We start from the raw sequence: 20,310 nt of genomic DNA, 5'->3' as shown, positions 1-20,310 counted from the left end.
GGAGGCATCACCCTTGTTGATAGCTACATCCCATCCTCTCAGTGAAAATGGTCCAAATGCTCTATCACAGCACGGCTAATCATCTGTCGGTTCTCAATCAGGTTGGAGTAGAATCCCTTGATTCTTTTGCGTTTGTCATCACGCCCAGCCTTCAGGAGTTTGAAGCTCGTCACAGTCATTCAATACCAGAATCCTACTCGGAATACCACAGACAAAGTTAGACTTTCCGGATTCCCGGGATCCTACTCGGAATACCACAGACAAGGTTAGACTTTCCGGATCCCCATGAATGCCGCCATCTATCTAGCTTATACCACGAAGATTCTGTTGGGGAATCTAAGAGATATGCGCTCGGCCTAAAGTAGAACGGAAGTGGTTGTCAGTCACGCGTGTTCATAGGTGAGAATGATGATGAGTGTCACGGATCATCACATTCATCAAGTTGAAGTGCAACGTATATCTTGGAATAAGAATAAAAGAGAATTGAATAGAAAATAATAGTAATTGTATTGAAACTTGAGGTACAGCAGAGCTCCACACCCTTAATCTATGGTGTGCAGAAACTCCACCGTTGAAAATACATAAGTGAAAGGTTCAGGCATGGCCGAATGGCCAGCCCCCTAAAACGTGATCAATAGCCTCTTAAGATGAAGAATAAAACAAAACTGAGACCAAAGATGAAACGTGGTCAAAAGACGTCTAATACAATAGTTAAATGTCCTATATATACTAGACTAGCTACTAGGGTTTACATGAGTAAGTAATTGATGCATAAATCTACTTCCGGGGCCCACTTGGTGTATGCTTGGGCTGAGCTTGATCTATCCACGAGCTGAGGCTTTTCTTGGAGTTGAACGCCGAGTTATAGCGTGTTTCTGGCGTTCAACTCCGGGTTATGACGTATTTCTGGCGTTTAACTCCAGACAGCAGCATGTACTTAGCGTTGAGCGCCACTTTACATCGTCAATTCCCGAATAAACTATGGACTATTATATATTGTTGGAAAGCTCTGAATGTCTACTTTGCAACGCCGTTGAGAGCGCGCCATTTGGAGTTCTGTAGCTCCAGAAAATCCATTTCAAGTGCAGGGAGGTCAGACTCCAACAGCATCACCAGTCCTTTTGTCAGCCTTTTTCAAAGTTTTGCTCAAGTCCCTCAATTTCAGCCAGAAATTACAGAAAAACACACAAAATCATAGTAAAGTCCAGAAATGTGAATTTAACATAAAAACTAATGAAAACATCCCTAAAAGTAGCTTGAATTTACTAAAAAAACTACCTAAAAACAATGCCAAAAAGCGTATAAATTATCCGCTCATCACAACACCAAACTTAAATTGTTGCTTGTCCCCAAGCAACTGAAAATCAATTAGGATAAAAAGAAGAGAATATACTATAAATTCCAAAATATCAATGAATATTAATTCTAATTAGATGAGCGGGACTTGTAGCTTTTTGCTTCTGAATAGTTTTGGCATCTCACTTTTTCCTTTGAAGTTTAGAGTGATTGGCGTCTCTAGGAACTCAGAGTTCAGATAGTGTTATTGACTTTCCTAGTTAAGCATGTTGATTCTTGAACACAGCTACTTATGAGTCTTGGCTGTGGCCCTAAGCACTTTGTTTTCCAGTATTACCACCGGATACATAAATGCCACAGACACATAACTGGTGAACCTTTTCAGATTGTGACTCAGCTTTGCTAGAGTCCCCAGTTAGAGGTGTCCAGAGCTCTTAAGCACACTCCTTTGCTTTGGATCCTTTTTACCCTTGTCTTTTGGTTTTAAGGGCTATTGGCTTTTTCTGCTTGCTTTTTCTTTTTCTTTCTATTTTTTTTGCCAATTTTTTTTCAAGCTTTTGCTTTTTCACTGCTTTTTCTTGCTTCAAGAATCAATTTCATGATTTTTTCAGATCATCAATAACATTTCTCCTTGTTCATCATTCTTTCAAGATCCAACAATTTTAACATTCATAAACAACAAGATCAAAAATATGCACTGCTCAATCATTCATTCAGAAAACAAAAAGTATTGTCACCACATCAATATAATTAAACTAAATTCAAGGATAAATTCGAAATTCATGTACTTCTTGTTCTTTTGAATTAAAACATATTTCATTTAAGAGAGGTGAAGGATTAATGGATTTTATTCATAGCTTTAAGACATGGTTACTACATACTAATGATCATGAAGTAGAGACACAAAATATAGATAAACATAACATAGAAACCGAAAAACAGAAAGAAATAAGAACAAGGAATGAATCCACCTTAGTGGCGTCTTCTTCTTGAAGGACCAACAGTATCCTTAAGCTCTTCTATGTCTCTTCCTTGCCTTTGTTGCTCCTCCCTCATTACTCTTTGATCTTCTCTTATTTCATGGAGAATGATGGAGTGCTCATGATGTTCCACCCTTAATTGTTCCACATTGTGGCTCAAATCTTCTAAGGAAGTGTTGAGTTGTTCCCAATAGTTGTTGGGAGGAAAGTGCATCCCTTGAGGCATCTCAGGGATTTCTTGATGATGAGCTTCCTCATGCATTTCTTGAGAACCGTGGAGGGTCTCTCTTGCTTGCTCCATCCTCTTCTTGGTGATGGGCTTATCCTCTTCAATGGAGATGTCTCCTTCTATGATAACTCTAGCTGAGTAACATAGATGGCAAATAAGGTGAGGAAAAGCTAGCCTTGCCATGGTGGATGGCTTTTCGGCTATTTTGTATAATTCATTGGAGATGACTTCATGAACTTCTACTTCCTCTCTAATCATGATGCTATGAATCATGATGGCCCGATCCACAGTAACTTCAGATCGGTTGCTAATGGGAATGATGGAGCGTTGAATGAACTCCAACCATCCTCTAGCCACAGGCTTGAGGTCCAGTCTTCTTAGTTGGACTGGCTTGCCTTTGGAGTCTCTCTTCCATTGAGCTCCTTCCACACATATGTCCATAAGGACTTGGTCCAACCTTTGATTAAAGTTGACCCTTCTAGTGTAAGGGCGTGTGATGAGCGGATAATTTGTACGCTTTTTGGCATTGTTTTTAGTATGTTTTTAGTATGATCTAATTAGTTTTTAGTATATTTTTATTAGTTTTTAGTTAAAATTCACTTTTCTGGAATTTACTATGAGTTTGTGTGTTTTTCTGTGATTTCAGGTATTTTCTGGCTGAAATTGAGGGACCTGAGCAAAAATCTGATTCAGAGACCAAAAAGAACTGCAGATGCTGTTGGATTCTGACCGCCCTGCACTCGAAGTGGATTTTCTGAAGCTACAGAAACCCAATTGGCGCGCTCTCAACGGCGTTGAAAAGTAGACATCCTGGGCTTTCCAGCAATATATGATAGTCCATACTTTGCCCAAGATTTGATGGCCTAAACCGGCGTTCAAAGTCACCCTCAGGAATTCCAGCGTTAAACGCCGGAACTGGCACCAGAATGGGAGTTAAACGCCCAAACTGGCATAAAAGCTGGCGTTTAACTCCAAGAAGAGTCTCTACACGAAAATGCTTCATTGCTCAGCCCAAGCACACACCAAGTGGGCCCAGAAGTGGATTTTTATGTCTTTTACTCATCTTTGTACACCCTAGGCTACTAGTTTTCTATAAGTAGGACCTTTAACTATTGTATTGAGATATCTGGGTAGCTATCTTCATTTTATGCTATCTTAGATCATTGGGAGGCTGGCCATTCGGCCATGCCTAGACCTTGTTCTTATGTATTTTCAACGGTGGAGTTTCTACACACCATAGATTAAGGTGTGGAGCTCTGCTGTACCTCGAGTATTAATGCAATTACTATTGTTCTTCTATTCAATTCCGCTTGTTCTTGTTCTAAGATATCACTTGTTCTTCAACTTGATGAATGTGATGATCCGTGACACTCATCATCATTCTCACCTATGAACGTGTGATTGACAACCACCTCCGTTCTACCTTCGATTGGGTGAATATCTCTTGGATTCCTGATACACGATGCATGGTTGATCGCCTGACAACCGAGTGCTCGCCTGACAAACGAGCCAGCCATTCCGTGAGATCTGAGTCTTCGTGGTATAGGCTAGAACTGATGGCGGCATTCAAGAGAATCCGGAAGGTCTAACCTTGTCTGTGGTATTCTGAGTAGGATTCAATGATTGAATGACTGTGAAGTGCTTCAAACTCCTGAGGGTGGGGCGTTAGTGACAGACGCAAAAGAATCACTGGATTCTATTCCGGCCTGATCGAGAACCGACAGATGGATAGCCGTGCCGTGACAGGGTGCGTTGAACATTTCCACTGAGAGGATGGGAGGTAGCCACTGACAACGGTGAAACCCTTGCTTAAGCTTGCCATGGAAAGGAGGAAGAAGGATTGGATGAAGACAGTAGAAAAGCAGAGAGACGGAAGGGAAGGCATTTTCATACGCTTATCTGAAATTCCTACCAATGAATTACATAAGTATCTCTATCTTTATCTTTATGTTTTATGCGTTTATCACCATACCCATTTGAGTTTGCCTGACTAAGATTTACAAGGTGACCATAGCTTGCTTCATACCAACAATCTCTGTGGGATCGACCCTTACTCGCGTAAGGTTTATTACTTGGACGACCCAGTACACTTGCTGGTTAGTTGTGCGAAGTTGTGTTTATGCCATGGTATTGAACACCAAGTTTTTGGATTCATTACCGGGGATTATTTGATTTGTGAAAAGTATTGATCACAATTTCATGCACCAAGTTTTTGGCGCCGTTGCCGAGGATTGTTGAGTTTGGACAACTGACGGTTCATCTTGTTGCTTAGATTAGGTATTTTTTTTCGAAATTCTTGAAGATGAATTCTAGAGTTTCATGATGATTTGTTGAAGTCTGGCTGGCTGAGAGGCCATGTCTAATCTCATTGGACCGAGGTTTCAACTTATCATCACAAGAGCTTGTTGATTTCTATCAATCTTGCTTTTGGAGCAGTGATCTGCTAAGGCTTGGCTGGCCATTGGCCATGTCTAGTGTTTTGGACCGAAGCTTTCCTTGAAAGCTTGGCTGGCTGTGAAGCCATGTCTAATTCCTGGACCGGAGTCTTAGACTAAACATTGCATGATTCCTGGAATTCTCATTAAGAATTTTGATACCTTTTTCCACTTAATTTTCGAAAAAAGCACAAAAAAATTTACAAAATCATAAAATCCAAAAATATTTCTTGTTTGAGTCTAAAGTCTCATGTTAAGTTTGGTGTCAATTGCATGCATTCATTCGTGTGTCTTAAGGATCTTCAAATAATTCTTGATGATTTCTTACTCTGATCTTTGAATTCTCTTGACTTGGGTGTTCATGTTTCTCATGTGCATTCTCATTTTGTTAGTGTCAGTAGTATACAAACTGCTAAGTTTGGTGTCTTGCATGCATTGTTATTTGATTTTAGTTGCATTTTGATTATTAAAAAAATCCAAAAATATTTTTAGCTTGTGTCTTCTCAAGTCAATAATACAGAGAATTGAAGATTCAGAACATACAGCAGAGGAATTGCACAGAAAAAGCTGGGCGTTCAAAACGCCCAGTGAAGAAGGACAGACTGGCGTTTAAACGCCAGCCAGGGTACCTGGTTGGGCGTTTAACGCCCAAAAGGGTATAGTTTTCGGCGTTAAACGCCAGAATGTGCACCATTCTGGGCGTTTAACGCCAGGATGGCACAAGAGGGAAGATTCTGTTTTCAATGCAAATTTTTTTCAAGTTTTCAAAGTTTTTCAAAATCAAATCTTTTTCAAACCATATCTTTTCAATCAAATCTTTTTCAAATTCAATTTCTTTCTATTTTCAAAAATACTTGCTATCAATTAATGATTTGATTCAACAATTCAAGTATGTTGCCTTTTCTGTTGAGAAAGGTTTAATGTTTGAATCATATCTTTTCTTGTTAACCAAGTTTTTAATTTTCAAAATCAAATCTTTTTAAAATATTTTTCAAATCATATCTTCTCAATCACATCTTTTTAAAACTAATCATATCTTCTTAACCACATCTCTTTCAAAATAGTTTTCAATCAAATCTTTTTGATTTCTAATTTCAAAATCTTTTTCAAAAATCACTTGATTTCTTTTCCACTTTCATTTTCGAAAATCAATTAGTGTTTTTTTTCAAAAATGTTTTCAAAATCTTTTACTTAATTTTCGAAAATTACTTCCCTTCTTCTCACATCCTTCTATTTATGGACTAACACTATTCCTTAATGCAAAATTCAAACTCCATCTTCTTTGATAAGTTCAAATTTTCTACTTCTGTCTTCTACTTTTCTTCTCCTCTGACACCTAAAGGAATCTTTATACTGTGACATAGAGGATTCCACATTTTCTTGTTCTCTTCTCTTTCTTATGAGCAGGAGCAAGGACAAAAGCATTCGTGTTGAGGCTGATCCTGAACCTGAAAGGACCTTGAAGAGAAAGCTAAGAGAAGCCAAAGCACAACTCTCTGTAGAGGACCTAACAGAAATCTTCAAAGAAGAAGAACCTATGGCAGCCGAAAACAACAACAATGCCAACAATGCAAGGAAGGTGCTGGGTGACTTTACTGCACCTACTCCCGACTTTTATGGGAGAAGCATCTCTATCCCTGCCATTGGAGCAAACAACTTTGAGCTTAAGCCTCAATTGGTTTCTCTAATGCAACAGAATTGCAAGTTTCATGGACTTCCATTGGAAGATCCTCATCAGTTTTTAGCTGAATTCTTGCAAATCTGTGACACTGTCAAGACTAATGGGGTTGACCCTGAGGTCTACAGACTTATGCTATTCCCTTTTGCTGTAAGAGACAGAGCTAGGACATGGTTGGACTCTCAACCTAAAAAAAGCCTGGACTCTTGGGAAAAGCTAGTCAATGCCTTCTTGGCAAAGTTCTTTCCACCTCAAAAATTGAGTAAGCTTAGAGTGGAAGTCCAAACCTTCAGACATAAGGAAGGGGAATCCCTCTATGAAGCTTGGGAAAGATACAACCAATTAATCAGAAAATGTCCTTCTGATATGCTTTCTGAATGGAGCATCATAGGTATTTTCTATGATGGTCTCTCTGAACTGTCCAAGATGTCTTTGGATAGCTCTGCTGGAGGCTCTCTTCATCTGAAGAAGGCGCCTACAGAAGCTCAAGAGCTGATTGAAATGGTTACGAATAACCAATTCATGTACACTTCTGAAAGGAATCCTGTGAACAATGGGACTAGTCAGAAGAAAGGAGTTCTTGAGATTGACACTCTGAATGCCATATTGGCTCAGAACAAAATATTGACTCAACAAGTCAATATGATTTCTCAAAGTCTGTCTGGAATGCAAAATGCACCAAGCAGTACTAAGGAGGCTTCATCTGAGGAAGAAGCCTATGATCCTGAGAACCCTTCAATGGAAGAGGTGAATTACATGGGAGAATCCTATGGAAACACCTATAATCCTTCATGGAGAAATCATCCAAATTTCTCATGGAAGGATCAACAGAGACCTCAACAAGGTTTCAACAATAATAATGGTGGAAGAAACAGGTTTAGCAATAGCAAGCCTTTTCCATCATCTTCTCAGCAACAGACAGAGAGCTCTAAGCAGAATACCTCTGACTTAGCAACCATGGTCTCTGATCTAATCAAAACCACTCAAAGTTTCATGACTGAAACAAGGTCCTCCATTAGAAATTTGGAGGCACAAGTGGGTCAGGTGAGCAAGAAAATTACTGAACTCCCTCCTAGTACTCTCCCAAGCAATACAGAAGAAAATCCAAAAGGAGAGTGCAAAGCCATCAACATGGCCGAATTTGGAGAGGAAGAAGAGGCAGTGAACGCCACTGAGGAGGACCTCAATGGACGTCCACTGGCCTCCAATGAGTTCCCCAATGAGGAACCATGGGAATCTGAGGTTCAAAATGAGACCATAGAGATTCCATTGGACTTACTTCTGCCATTCATGAGCTCTGATGAGTATTCTTCCTCTGAAGAGGATGAGTATGTCACTGAAGAGCAAGTTACTAAATACCTTGGAGAAATCATGAAGCTAAATGACAAGTTATTTGGAAATGAGACTTGGGAGGATGAAGCTCCTTTGCTCACCAAAGAATTGGATAACTTGTCTAGGCAGAAACTGCCTCAAAAGAGACAGGATCCTGGGAAGTTTTCAATACCTTGTACCATAGGCACCATGACCTTCAAGAAGGCCTTGTGTGACTTAGGGTCAAGTGTAAACCTCATGCCTCTCTCTGTAATGGAGAAGTTAGGGATCTCTGAGGTGCAAGCTGCAAAAATCTCACTAGAGATGGCAGACAATTCAAGAAAACAAGCCTATGGACTTGTAGAGGATGTTCTGGTTAAAGTTGAAGACCATTACATCCCTACTGATTTCATAGTCCTAGAGACTGGGAAGTGCATGGATGAATCCATCATCCTTGGCAGACCCTTCCTAGCCACAGCAAGGGCTGTGATTAATGTTGATAGAGGAGAGTTGATCATTCAAGTGAATGAAGAATCCTTGATGTTTAAAGCTCAAGGATATCTCTCTGTCACCATGGAGAGGAAGCATGAAGAGCTTCTCTCAAAACAGAGCCAAACAGAGCCCCCACAGTCAAACTCTAAGTTTGGTGTCGGAAGGCCACAACCAAACTCTAAGTTTGCTGTTGAACCCCCACATTCAAACTCTAAGTTTGGTGTTGGGAGGTTCCAACATGGCTCTAAGCATTTCTGAGGCTCCATGAGAGTCCTCTGTCAAGCTAATGACATTAAAGAAGTGCTTGTTGGGAGGCAACCCAATGTTTTATAATTAACTATTTTCCTTTGTTATTTTATGTCTTTTGTAGGTTGATGATCATGAGAAGTCACAAAATCAATGAAAAAAGCAAAAACAGAATGAAAAGCAGGAAGAAAAACAGCACACCCTGGAGGATGCACCTACTGGCGTTTAAACGCCAGTAAGGTTAGCAGATGGGCGTTTAACGCCCAGTCTGGCACCATTCTGGGCGTTTAACGCCAGAAAGGGGCACCAGACTGGCGTTAAACGCCAGAAATGGGCACCAGCCCGGCGTTTAACGCCAGAATTGGCACAAAACGAGATTTTGTTTGCCATATGGTGCAGGGATGACTTTTCCTTGACACCTCAGGATCTGTGGACCCCACAGGATCCCCACCTACCCCACCACTCTCTCTCTTCTTACCCATTCACCAATCACCTCAATACCTCTTCCCCAAAAACCCTTCACCTATCAAATCCCTTCTTTCTCTTCACCACTCACATCCATCCTTCATAAAACCCCACCTACCTCACCATTCAAATTCAAACCACTTTCCCACCCAAACCCACCCTCATTTGACCGAACCTTACCCTTCCCCCTCTCCTATATAAACCCATCTTCACTCCTTCATTTTCACACAACCTAAACACCACTTCTCCCCCTTTTGGCCGAACACAAAGCCATCCCCTTCTTCCTCATTTCTTCTTCTTCTACTCTCTTCTTCCTTCTTTTGCTCGAGGACGAGCAAACCTTTTAAGTTTGGTGTGGTAAAAGCATTGTTTTTTGTTTTTCCATAACCATTTATGGCATCCAAGGCCGGAGAAACCTCTAGAAAGAGGAAAGGGAAGGCAAAAGCTTCCACCTCCGAGTCATGGGAGATGGAAAGATTCATCTCAAGGGTGCATCAAGACCACTTCTATAAAGTTGTGGCCTTGAAGAAGGTGATCCCCGAGGTCCCTTTTTCACTCAAAAAGAGTGAATATCCGGAGATCCGACATGAGATCCGAAGAAGAGGTTGGGAAGTTCTTACCAACCCCATTCAACAAGTCGGAATCTTAATGATTCAAGAGTTCTATGCCAATGCATGGATCACCAAGAACCATGATCAAAGTGTGAACCTGGATCCAAAGAATTATCTTACTATGGTTCGGGGGAAATACTTGAATTTTAGTCCGGAAAGTGTAAGGTTGGCATTCAATTTGCCCATGATGCAAGGAGATGAACATCCTTACACTAGAAGGGTCAACTTTGATCAAAGGTTGGACCAAGTCCTCACAGTCATATGTGAAGAGGGCGCCCAATGGAAGAGAGATTCAAGAGGAAAGCCGGTTCAATTGAGAAGGCATGACCTCAAACCCGTGGCTAGAGGATGGTTGGAGTTTATCCAACGCTCAATCATTCCCACTAGCAACCAGTCTGAAGTTACCATAGACCGGGCTATCATGATTCATAGCATCATGATTGGAGAAGAAATAGAAGTTCATGAGGTTATAGCTCAAGAACTCTATAAGGTGGCAGACAAGTCCTCTACCTTGGCAAGGTTAGCCTTCCCTCATCTCATTTGTCACCTCTGTTATTCAGTTGGAGTTGACATAGAGGGAGACACCCCTATTGATGAGGACAAGCCCATCACTAAGAAGAGGATGGAGCACACAAGAGACCCCACTCATCTTGAGATCCCTGAGATACCTCAAGGGATGCACTTTCCTCCACAAAACTATTGGGAGCAACTAAATACCTCCCTAGGAGAATTGAGTTCCAACATGGGACAACTAAGGGTGGAGCACCAAGAACACTCCATCATCCTCCAAGAAATTAGAGAAGATCAAAGAATCATGAGAGAGGAGCAACAAAGACAAGGAAGAGATATTGAGGAGCTCAAGCACTCCATAGGATCTTCAAGAGGAAGAAAGAGCCGCCATCACTAAGGTGGACCCGTTCTTTAATCTCCTTGTTCTTTATTTTCTGTTTTTCGAATTTTAGTGCTTATGTTTATCTATGTTTGTGTCTTGTGATCATTAGTGTCTTAGTGTCTATGCCTTAAAGTTATGAATGTCCTATGAATCCATCACCTTTCTTGAATAAAAAACGTGCTTAATTGAAAAAGATAAGAATTGCATGAGTTTTGAATTTTATAACAGTTTAATTATTTTGATGTGGTGGCAATATTTTTGTCTTCTGAATGTATGCTTAAACAGTGCATATGTCTTTTGAATTTATGGTTCATGAATGTTGGCTCTTGAAAGAATGATGAAAAAGGAGACATGTTACTGAGGATCTGAAAAATCATTAAAATGATTCTTGAAGCAAGAAAAAGCAGTGAATACAAAAAAAAATCGAAAAAAAAAGAAAGAAAGAAAAAGAAAAAAGAAAAAGAGAAGAAAGAAAGAAATAAAGTTGTGATCCAAGGCAAAAAGAGTGTGCTTAAGAACCCTGGACGCCTCTAATTGGGGACTCTAGCAAAGCTGAGTCACAATCTGAAAAGGTTCACCCAATTATGTGTCTGTGGCATGTATGTATCCGGTGGTAATACTGGAAGACAGAGTGCTTTGGGCAACGGCCAAGACTCAATAAGTAGCTATGTTCAAGAATCATCATACTTTACTAGGAGAATCAATAACACTATCTGGATTCTAAGTTCCTAAAGAAGCCAATCATTCTGAATTTCAAAGGATAGAGTGAGATGCCAAAACTATTCAGAGGCAAAAAGCTAAAAGCCCCGCTCATCTAATTAATACTGATCTTCATAGATGTTTTTGGAATTCATTGCATATTCTCTTCTTTTTATCTTATTTGATTTTCAGTTGCTTGAGGACAAGCAACAATTTAAGTTTGGTGTTGTGATGAGCGGATAATTTGTACGCTTTTTGGCATTGTTTTTAGTATGTTTTTAGTATGATCTAGTTAGTTTTTAGTATATTTTTATTATTTTTTAGTTAAAATTCACTTTTCTGGACATTACTATGAGTTTGTGTGTTTTTCTGTGATTTCAGGTATTTTCTGGCTGAAATTGAGGGACCTGAGCAAAAATCTGATTCAGAGACCAAAAAGGACTGCAGATGCTGTTGGATTCTGACCTCCCTGCACTCGAAGTGGATTTTCTGGAGCTACAAAAGCCCAATTGGCGCGCTCTCAACGGCGTTGGAAAGTAGACATCCTGGGCTTTCCAGCAATATATGATAGTCCATACTTTGCCCAAGATTTGATGGCCCAAACCGGCGTTCAAAGTCACCCTCAGGAATTCCAGCGTTAAACGCCGGAACTGGCACCAGAATGGGAGTTAAACGCCCAAACTGGCATAAAAGCTGGCGTTTAACTCCAAGAAGAGTCTCTACACGAAAATGCTTCATTGCTCAGCCCAAGCACACACCAAGTGGGCCCAGAAGTGGATTTTTATGTCTTTTACTCATCTCTGTACACCCTAGGCTACTAGTTTTCTATAAGTAGGACCTTTAACTATTGTATTGAGATATCTGGGTAGCTATCTTCATTTTATGCTATCTTAGATCATTGGGAGGCTGGCCATTCGGCCATGCCTAGACCTTGTTCTTATGTATTTTCAACGGTGGAGTTTCTACACACCATGGATTAAGGTGTGGAGCTCTGCTGTACCTCGAGTATTAATGCAATTACTATTGTTTTTCTATTCAATTCCGCTTGTTCTTGTTCTAAGATATCACTTGTTCTTCAACTTGATGAATGTGATGATCCGTGACACTCATCATCATTCTCACCTATGAACGTGTGATTGACAACCACCTCCGTTCTACCTTCGATTGGGTGAATATCTCTTGGATTCCTGATACACGATGCATGGTTGATCGCCTGACAACCGAGTGCTCGCCTGACAAACGAGCCAGCCATTCCGTGAGATCAGAGTCTTCGTGGTATAGGCTAGAACTGATGGCGGCATTCAAGAGAATCCGGAAGGTCTAGCCTTGTCTGTGGTATTCTGAGTAGGATTCAATGATTGAATGACTGTGACGTGCTTCAAACTCCTGAGGGCGGGGCGTTAGTGACAGACGCAAAAGAATCACTGGATTCTATTCCGGCCTGATCGAGAACCGACAGATGGATAGCCGTGCCGTGACAGGGTGCGTTGAACATTTCCACTGAGAGGATGGGAGGTAGCCACTGACAACGGTGAAACCCTTGCTTAAGCTTGCCATGGAAAGGAGGAAGAAGGATTGGATGAAGACAGTAGGAAAGCAGAGAGACGGAAGGGAAGGCATTTTCATACGCTTATCTGAAATTCCTACCAATGAATTACATAAGTATCTCTATCTTTATCTTTATGTTTTATGCGTTTATCACCATACCCATTTGAGTTTGCCTGACTAAGATTTACAAGGTGACCATAGCTTGCTTCATACCAACAATCTCTGTGGGATCGACCCTTACTCGCGTAAGGTTTATTACTTGGACGACCCAGTACACTTGCTGGTTAGTTGTGCGAAGTTGTGTTTATGCCATGGTATTGAACACCAAGTTTTTGGATTCATTACCGGGGATTATTTGATTTGTGAAAAGTATTGATCACAATTTCGTGCACCAGCATGCATCTTCTTGCATCATGGGCAAGTGAAACGCCAATCTCACATTCTCCGGACTAAAATCTAAGTATTTCCCCCGAACCATTGTGAGATAATTCTTTGGACTCGGGTTCATACTTTGATCATGGTTCCTAGTGATCCATGCATTGGCATAGAACTCTTGAACCATTAAGATTCTGACTTGTTGCATGGGGTTGGTTAGGACTTCCCAACCTCTTCTTCGGATCTCATGTCGGATCTCCGGATACTCATTTTTCTTGAGCTTGAAAGGGACCTCAGGGATCACCTTCTTCTTTTCCACAACATCATAGAAGTGGTCTTGATGGCTTTTGGAGATGAATCTTTCCATCTCCCATGACTCGGAGGTGGAAGCTTTTGTCTTCCCTTTTCCTTTTCTAGAGGATTCTCCGGCCTTAGGTGCCATTGATGGTAATGGAAAAACAAAAAGTGTATGCTTTTACCACACTAAACTTAAAATATTGCTCGCCCTCGAGCAAGAAAAGAAAGAAGAGAAGAAGAAGAAGAAGAAAATATGGAGGAGAGGGAGAGATGGTGTTTCGGCCAAGGTATAGGTATAGAAGAGGGTGTTGTGTTGTGTGAAAATGAAGTGGAATGGAGGGGTTTATATAGGGAAAGGGGAGAGGGTAGGTTCGGCCATTTAGGGTGGGATTGGGTGGGAAAATGTTTTTGAATTTTGAAGGTAGGTGGGGTTTATGGGGAAGAGTGGATGAATGTGAGTGGTGAAGGGGGGTAATTGGGAAGAGAGATTGAGGTGATTGGTGAAGGGTTTTGGGAAATGTGATATGGGGGAGAGTGTAAATAGGATTAGGAGGTAAGGTGGGAATATGTTAGGTGGGGATCCTGTGAGGTCCACAGATCCTGAGGTGTTCCTGTGGGGTCCACAGGTCCTGAGGTGTCAAGAAATTCCATCCCTGCACCAAATAGGCATGTAAAATGCCTTTGCATACCATTCTGGTGTTTAAACGCCGAGGTGATGCATGTTCTGGGCGTTCAACGCCCATGTAAAGCATGTTCTGGGCGTTCAACGCCCATACGTAGCATGTTTCTGGCGTTGAACGCCAGTTCCATGCTTGTTACTGGCGTTCAGCGCCAACTTTTCTCAAGGCACATTCCTAGCATTCAAACGCCAGAATGTTGCTTGTTTCTGGCGTTCAGCGCCAGATTCATGCTCTGTTCTAGCGTTGAATGCCAGCCATATGCTCCTTACTGGCGTTGAACGCTAGTCTGTCCTTCCTCCAGGGTGTGATTTTTCTTCTGTTGTTTTTAATTTTTATATTTTTTTCGTGACTCCACATGATCATGTACCTAATAAAACACAAAATAAAAATAAAATAAAATAAAAATTAGATAAATAAAATTAGGTTGCCTCCCAACAAGCGCTTCTTTAATGTCAAGTGCTTGACATTGGGATCTCATGGAGCCACAAGGTGATCAGGTCAAAGTTGTATAGTCCCAACACCAAACTTAGAGTTTGGATATGGGGTCTTAACACCAAACTTAGAGTTTGGTTGTGGCCTCCCAACACCAAACTTAGAGTTTGACTGTGGGGGCTCTTCTTGACTCTGAACTGAGAGAAGCTCTTCATGCTTACTCTCTTTTGTCACAGAGGGATGGCCATGTGCCTTAAACACAAGGTAGTCCCCATTCAATTGAAGGACTAATTCACCTCTGTTGACGTCTATCATAGCTCCTGCTGTAGCTAGGAAAGGTCTTCCAAGGATGATGCATTCATCCTCTTCCTTCCTAGTGTCTAAGATTATGAAATCAGCAGGGATGTAAAGGCCTTCAACCTTTACTAACACATCCTCTACTATTCCATAAGCTTGTCTCAATGATTTGTCTGCCAGTTGTAATGAGAACAAGGCAGGTTGTACCTCAATGATCCCCAGCTTCTCCATTACAGAGAGTGGCATAAGATTTATCCCTGACCCTAGATCACATAGAGCTTTTTCAAAGGTCATGGTGCCTATGGTACAAGGTATTAAGAACTTGCCAGGATCTTGTCTCTTTTGAGGTAAAATTTGCTGAATCCAGGTATCCAGTTCACTAATGAGCAAAGGAGGTTCACTTTCCCAAGTCTCATTACCAAACAACTTGGCATTCAGCTTCATGATAGCTCCTAAATATTGAGCAACTTGCTCTCCAGTCACATCTTCATCCTCTTCAGAGGAAGAATAGTCTTCAGAGCTCATGAATGGCAGAAGGAGGTTTAATGGAATCTCTATGGTCTCTATATGAGCCTCAGATTCCTTTGGATCCTTAATAGGAAACTCCTTCTTGCTTGAGGGACGTCCCAGGAGGTCTTCCTCACTAGGATTTTCATCCTCCTTCTCCCTTGTGCATTCGCCATATTGATTATATCAATGGCCTTGCACTCTCCTTCTGGATTCTCTTCTGTATTGCTTGGGAGAATACTGGGAGGAGTTTCAATGACTTTCTTACTCAGCTGGCCCACTTGTACCTCCAGATTTCTGATGGAGGATCTTGTTTCACTCATGAAACTGAAAGTGGCCTTTGACAGATCAGAGACTAGATTGGCTAAATTAGAAGTATTTTGTTCAGAATTCTCTGTCTGTTGCTGAGAAGATGATGGGAAAGGCTTGCTATTGCTCAGCCTATTGCGTCCACCATTGTTAAAGCCTTGTTGAGGCTTTTATTGATCCTTCCATGAGAAATTGGATGATTTCTCCATGATGAATTATAGGTGTTTTCATAAGGTTCACCCATGTAATTAACCTCTGCCATTGTAGGGTTCTCAGGATCCTAAGCTTCTTCAGAAGCTACCTCTTTATTACTGTTGGATGCATTTTGCCATCCATTCAGATTTTGAGAGATCATGTTGACTTGTTGAGTCAACACTTTGTTCTGAGCCAATATGGCATTCAGAACATCAATTTCAAGAACTCCTTTCTTCTGAGGTATCCCATTATTCACGGAATTCCTCTCAGAAGTGTACATAAATTGGTTATTTGCAACCATGTCAATGAGTTTTTGAGCTTCTGCAGGTGTTTTCTTTAGGTGAATTGATCCACCTGCAGAATGGTCCAATGACATTTTCGAAAATTCAGATAGGCCATAATAGAATATATCTAATATGGTCCATTCTGAAAACATGTCAGATGGACATCTTTTGGTCAGCTGCTTGTATCTTTCCCAAGCTTCATAGAGGGATTCACCATCTTTTTGTTTGAAGGTCTGAACATCCACTCTAAGCTTGCTCAGCTTTTGAGGAGGAAAGAATTTATCCAAGAAGGCTGTGATCAGCTTATCCCAAGAGTCCAGGCTATCCTTAGGTTGTGAATCCAACCATATTCTAGCTCTGTCTCTTACAGCAAAAAGGAAAAGCATGAGTCTGTAGACTTCAGGATCAACTCCATTCGTCTTTACAGTCTCACAGATCTGCAAGAACTCAGTTAAAAACTGATAAGGATCTTCAGATGGAAGTCCATAAAACTTGCAGTTTTGTTGCATTAAGGCAACTAGCTGAGGTTTCAGCTCAAAGTTGTTGGCTCCAATGGCAGGAATGGAGATGCTTCTTCCATCAAATTTGGATGTTGGCTTTGTGAAGTCACCAAGCATTCTCCTTGCATTATTATTATTTTCAGCTGCCATCTCCTTCTCTTGTTCGAAAATTTCTGAAAGGTTGTTTCTGGATTGTTGTAATTTAGTTTCTCTCAATTTTCTTTTCAGAGTCCTTTCAAGTTTAGGATCAATTTCAACAAGAGTGCCTTTTTCCCTGTTCCTGCTCATATGAAAGAGAAGAAAACAAGAAAAGAAAAGGAATCCTCTATGTCACAGTATAGAGATTCATTTATGTTAGTAGAAGAAGAAAGGGGATAAGAGTGAAGAAGAGTGGGTTCGGATATTTAGATGAAGAGAGGTGAAGAGAAGCGTTAGTAATTAAATAATTAAATAGAATAAGGGAGAAGAGATAGAAAATTCGAAAATAATTTTAGAAAAGGGTTAGTAATTTTCGAAAATTAAAGATAAGATAAGATTAAAATTAAAATTTAAAACAATTAATTAATTAGAAAGAATTTTTTGAAAAAGAGATGAGATATTTTCGAAAATTAGAGAGGAAAAAGTAGTTAGGTGGTTTTGAAAAAGATAAGAAATAAACAAAAAGTCAAATAGTTAGTTGAAAAAGATATTAAAATCAAATTTGAAAAGATAAGAAGAAGTTAGATAAGATATTTGAAATCAAAAAAAATTTTTTTTTTTTGAAAAAGATAAAATTTGAAAAAGATATGATAAAAAGATAAGATAAGAAGATAAGATAAGATATGTTTGAAAAATATTTAATTTTTAAAATTACTTAACTAGCAAGAAACTAAAAGATAAAATTCTAGAATTTAAAGATTGAACCTTTCTTAACAAGAAACTAACAAACTTCAAATTTTTGAATCAATCACATTAATTGTTAGTGAATTTTTGAAAATATGATATAAAGATAAGAAAAATATTTTGAAAATATTTTGAAAAAGATTTTTGAAATTTTTGAAAAATAGAAAAAAAATGAAAAAGATATAATTTTTGAAAAAGATTTTGAAAAGATAAGATTTTTAAAATTGAAAATTTGACTTGACTTGTAAAAAACAACTAATTTTGAAAATTTTTGACTAAGTCAACTCAAATTTTCGAAAATTATGAGAAAAATAAGGAAAAGATATTTTTTATTTTTGAATTTTTAATTATGAGAGAGAAAAACACAAACATGACACAAAACTTAAAAATTTTGGATCAAAACACATGATGCATGCAAGAACACTATGAATGTCAAGATGAACATCAAGAACACTTTGAAGATCATGATGAACATCAAGAACATATTTTTGAAAAATTTTTGATGCAAAGAAAACATGCAAGACACCAAACTTAGAAATCTTTAATGCATGGACTCTAACAAACAAAGAATGCATATGAAAAATAACAAACAACACAAAGAAAGAAAACATCAAGATCAAACAAGAAGACTTGTCAAGAACAACTTGAAGATCATGAAGAACACTATGAATGCATGGAATTTTCGAAAAATGCAAGAAAAATTTTTAAAGCATGCAATTGACACCAAACTTAAAAATTGACTCAAGACTCAAACAAGAAACTCAAAATATTTTTGGTTTTTTATGAGTTTATGATTTTTTTGTATTTTTATTAATTTTTTCGAAAATAAAGTTTGGAAAAACGAAAAATAAAAGAAAATTTTTGAAAAAGATTTTTGGAAAGAAAGTTACCTAATCTGAGCAACAAGATGAACCGTCAGGTGTCCAAACTCGAACAATCCCCGGCAACGGCGCCAAAAACTTGGTGGACGAAATTGTGATTCATTCTCTTTGTATTTGCATGAGATTTATTTAATGGCTCTTTGCTATGTGTGGACACAACTCCGTTCAACTTAACCAGCAAGTGTACTGGGTCATCCAAGTAATACCTTACGTGAGTAAGGGTCGATCCCACAGAGATTGTTGGTATGAAGCAAGCTATGGTCACCTTGTAAATCTCAGTTAGGCAGATTAAATTGGTTTATGATGAGTTCGAAAATTAATAATAAATAGAAAATAAAATAGGATAGAAATACTTATGTAAATTAATGGTGGGAATTTCAGATAGGCGTGTGGAGATGCTAGAATCCTCTCGAATCTCTACTTTCTTATTACATTCATCCAATCCTTCTTACTCCTTTCCATGGCAAGCTGTATGTAGGGCATCACCATCATCAATGGCTACTTTTAATCCTCTCGGGAAAATGGTCCTATGCGCTGTCACTGCACGGCTAATCGTCTGGAGGCATCACCCTTGTTGATAGCTACATCCCATCCTCTCAGTGAAAATGGTCCAAATGCTCTATCACAGCACGACTAATCATCTGTCGGTTCTCAATCAGGTTGGAGTAGAATCCCTTGATTCTTTTGCGTTTGTCATCACGCCCAGCCTTCAAGAGTTTGAAGCTCGTCACAGTCATTCAATACCAGAATCCTACTCGGAATACCACAGACAAGGTTAGACTTTCCGGATTCCCGGGATCCTACTCGGAATACCACAGACAAGGTTAGACTTTCCGGATCCCCATGAATGCCGCCATCTATCTAGCTTATACCACGAAGATTCTGTTGGGGAATCTAAGAGATATGCGTCCGGCCTAGGGTAGAACGAAAGTGGTTGTCAATCACGCGCGTTCATAGGTGAGAATGATGATGAGTGTCACGGATCATCACATTCATCAAGTTGAAGTGCAACGTATATCTTGGAATAAGAATAAAAGAGAATTGAATAGAACATAATAGTAATTGTATTGAAACTTGAGGTACAGCAGAGCTCCACACCCTTAATCTATGGTGTGCAGAAACTCCACCGTTGAAAATACATAAGTGAAAGGTTCAGGCATGGCCGAATGGCCAGCCCCCTAAAACGTGATCAATAGCCTCTTAAGATGAAGAATAAAACAAAACTGAGACCAAAGATGAAACGTGGTCAAAAGACGTCTAATACAATAGTTAAATGTCCTATATATACTAGACTAGCTACTAGGGTTTACATGAGTAAGTAATTGATGCATAAATCCACTTCCGGGGCCCACTTGGTGTATGCTTGGGCTGAGCTTGATCTATCCACGAGCTGAGGCTTTTCTTGGAGTTGAACGCCGAGTTATAGCGTGTTTCTGGCGTTCAACTCCGGGTTATGACGTGTTTCTGGCGTTTAACTCCAGACAGCAACATGTACTTGGCGTTGAGCGCCACTTTACGTCGTCAATTCCAGAATAAAGTATGGACTATTATATATTGCTGGAAAGCTCTAGATGTCTACTTTCCAACGCCATTGAGAGCGCGCCATTTCGAGTTCTGTAGCTCCAGAAAATCCATTTCGAGTGCAGAGAGGTCAGACTCCAACAGCATCAGCAGTCCTTTTGTCAGCCTTTTTCAGAGTTTTGCTCAAGTCCCTAAATTTCAGCCAGAAATTACCTGAAATTACAGAAAAACACACAAACTCATAGTAAAGTCCAGAAATGTAAATTTA

The 20,310-nt window shown here is 39.7% G+C and overlaps 2 non-coding genes across 2 annotated transcripts; one reads left to right on the top strand and one right to left on the bottom strand.

The window, feature by feature from the left end:
* Positions 1-6,882: 6,882 nt before the first annotated feature.
* Positions 6,883-6,990, bottom strand: LOC112798729 (small nucleolar RNA R71). The gene has a single exon (XR_003200327.1). It is a non-coding gene; the product is annotated as a small nucleolar RNA R71 (small nucleolar RNA).
* Positions 6,991-16,408: 9,418 nt separating this feature from the next.
* On the top strand, positions 16,409-16,512 carry LOC112798546 (small nucleolar RNA R71). Its single transcript, XR_003200155.1, has one exon. It is a non-coding gene; the product is annotated as a small nucleolar RNA R71 (small nucleolar RNA).
* The last annotated feature ends 3,798 nt before the right edge of the window (positions 16,513-20,310 follow it).

Source organism: Arachis hypogaea, chromosome 4 (assembly GCF_003086295.3).
Source record: "Arachis hypogaea cultivar Tifrunner chromosome 4, arahy.Tifrunner.gnm2.J5K5, whole genome shotgun sequence".
Taxonomy (NCBI): Eukaryota; Viridiplantae; Streptophyta; class Magnoliopsida; order Fabales; family Fabaceae; genus Arachis; species Arachis hypogaea.
Note: the sequence above shows the minus strand (reverse complement) of the source record. Positions and strands in the feature narration are given on the sequence as shown.